The 2,748-nt window shown below is 42.6% G+C and overlaps 1 long non-coding RNA gene across 1 annotated transcript; it reads left to right on the plus strand.

Moving 5' to 3' along the window:
• The first annotated feature begins 500 nt into the window (after positions 1-500).
• LOC137361302 (uncharacterized) lies at positions 501-2,279 on the plus strand. Its single transcript, XR_010972147.1, has 3 exons — positions 501-583; positions 1,319-1,475; positions 1,716-2,279. It is a non-coding gene; the product is annotated as an uncharacterized lncRNA (long non-coding RNA).
• The last annotated feature ends 469 nt before the right edge of the window (positions 2,280-2,748 follow it).

The raw sequence follows: 2,748 nt of genomic DNA on the forward strand, positions 1-2,748 counted from the left end.
ACGTCTGCTCAACTCCTCCTCAATCTCCTGCCAGGCCCTGCCTGCCAGCCTAGCCGGCCTCCTCCACCCGTTCCGATGGGAAAAGCGCTTCCCTCCTGCCATTGCCGCTTGGAGGAACACGTACAGGGAGACATGAGAAAACCTGGGCTCCACCCTTGCTCTGACTGCTGCCATCTTACAAACACACCAGTTGTCAGTCCTCCCACCCAATGTCCTACAGTGCTCCTGTCTTTCAATCGATTGCTGGCTGCCGTTTAAAATATATGACGGGCCTATGATGACTCAACTTCCGCGGCACGACATGGTCCGACCGTTCGTCAGCCTCAAATCTCATTCCAGCTGAATATCACAGTCAAACCTGGCAAGCTTGAGTAGATTGGCGTCTAACAATATCATTCTAAATATTCAGTGTTACCATGTGATTTTTGTGAAAATCATTATTTCCTCTCAGGTCTGGTCCCCGGTGATTATGATGATGTTCAGACTGGAGCCATTGACACGCAGGATGGTCACTTGTTGCTGGACAGTGTTCCTGATGATCTCTTCACACTGACAAGTGCCAGCGGTGATCTCTCCACTATCTGTGAGTTAAACTCCCACAGTCACCATCTCTCTGTTTCTACTTTGAATTTCATTCCAATCGGCGATCTCACAGACTGCTGGTTGATTTAAATTCATGTTGTGATTAAAGCAAATTAGTCTCCTCAATGGGGCGGGACAGTGGTGCAGTGGTTAGCACCGCAGCCACAGCTCCAACAACCCGGGTTCAATTCTGGGTACTGTCTGTGTGGCGTTTGCAAGTTTTCCTTGTGTCTGCGTGGGTTTTCTCCGGGTGCTCCGGTTTCCTCCCACAGCCAAAAGACTTGCAGGCTGGTCGGTAAATTGGCCATTATAAATTGCTCCTAGTATGGGTAGGTGGTAGGGAAATATAGGGACAAGTGGGGATGTGGTAGAAATATGGGATTAGTGTAGGATTAGTCGAAAATGGGTGGTTGATGGTGGGCCAAAGGGCCTGTTTCAGTGCTGTATCTCTGAACAAAAGTAAATGCTGGACTTATTTTAGAAAATACATCCTGACGTTATCTCTGTTATGAACACATTCACTGGAAATCCTTCAGGTGCTCAATCTAAACACCCTGATTCGGGCTCAGCAGATCCACTTCATCTGCTATCACCCAGCGGGAAATTAACAACACGGTGAATGGAGCTGGAAACCATTCAAATTCCAGTCCCCATCACCTCATTGACACTTATACAGATGACCCGCACTGAACTCACTTTTAGTTCAATAATTAATCCATCATCTTTCTCTCCATAGTATGCAACTCCCGGACCCGCACTGAAACAGCTTTGCTGGTTCCCTCCAATCCTGAAAACAATGAGGATGTTCACTGTGACACGTTCACAGCAGCAGACATTCCACCAATGACGGGCAGTGACTGTGCGGTTCAACATCTTACATCTGCATAAACCCGGTATTTGTGCTGACAGTGTACAGTCCCGGCTGGTTCTTATATTAATATGATAATGAATGGTGTTTTCAGCAGTCAGTGATTCTAAAGTATCGCAGAGAACATTCTGTGTACTTACTATTGAAATAGGAGGATTATTGAAACTGAAATATTCTGAGTAGAGAACATGTACTGTATTTGATGTGTTTATTTGATGGTTGGCATTGCTGTAACCCTCTCAAGTCGTTTCTGTTATCCTTTCAGCTAAAAAGTCAGCCTCAAATCCAGCAAATGATGTCTAAAGGTGTCTCACAGACTGGTGGAAAATATTCTGTGTTAAATCTGAAACAATGGCATGAACATTTCCAACAGTGTGAACATGCTGAATGTGCTTTACTTCACGATATAAGCATCACTTTGCGTTCATCAGTCACCAGATTATTTGGTGTTGGAATAACAAGATTTGGCTTTTCTCCATATTTTCTCTGAAAGTGTGTGTAATCTGTTGAATTAAAATACCAAACAGAATTGATTTCGGATCATTTCTCTGTCTGTACAAATACTGAGATACATTCCTCCGCATGTAATTACCAACACTGATACAGAGATTAAATCCATTGCTTATTAATAAAGAGTTGGTATGAAATTCGTTCTGTAACCGTTTCACATGTTCATATCCTATTAAAGAATGTTTAGAATACGTCTGTCGAAGAATAAATGGTCTGTCTCTTTTATCTGCATTTATTGTATCGGCTTCCTCCACCGCCATCTACTCGATGTGGACAAATTACTGCAGTTTATAATGTAAGTGTTGATGTACAATGGAAATAATGCAAAATTAATAAAAACATTGATTCCATGTTTTAGCTGTAATGTGTGTCTTTGTCAATATTAATTCCAATATTATGATTCAAGTTTTAAATATACACCAATTCCTAGATACAATACAATGTTGTTTTACTGTGCTGCACTATCCCGGAGTATGGCGGTAGAGCAGGAGAATCTGATCAGAAATTAATGTGTTTTTGCAATTTAATTCTAAGTATTTTAGTTCGTCATCAGTGGTGTGCAATTGTTACTCAGTCGGGAGAACGACTACATCGTGCTGACTCTCCAGCTGATGGTGATTTTTGTTTTTGGTCGGCTGACTGAAACACCTGTAACCACCAGCAGAGGGCGAGCATTATTAGACTTGAAATCAGATAATGCTGGAAACACTGAGCAGGTCTGGTATCATCTGTGGAGAGAGAAACAGCACCAGCTTTGCACGTTAATGCGATTTCTTCAGAACCATGTA

This window comes from Heterodontus francisci, unplaced genomic scaffold (genome assembly GCF_036365525.1).
Source record: "Heterodontus francisci isolate sHetFra1 unplaced genomic scaffold, sHetFra1.hap1 HAP1_SCAFFOLD_435, whole genome shotgun sequence".
Classification (NCBI taxonomy): Eukaryota; Metazoa; Chordata; class Chondrichthyes; order Heterodontiformes; family Heterodontidae; genus Heterodontus; species Heterodontus francisci.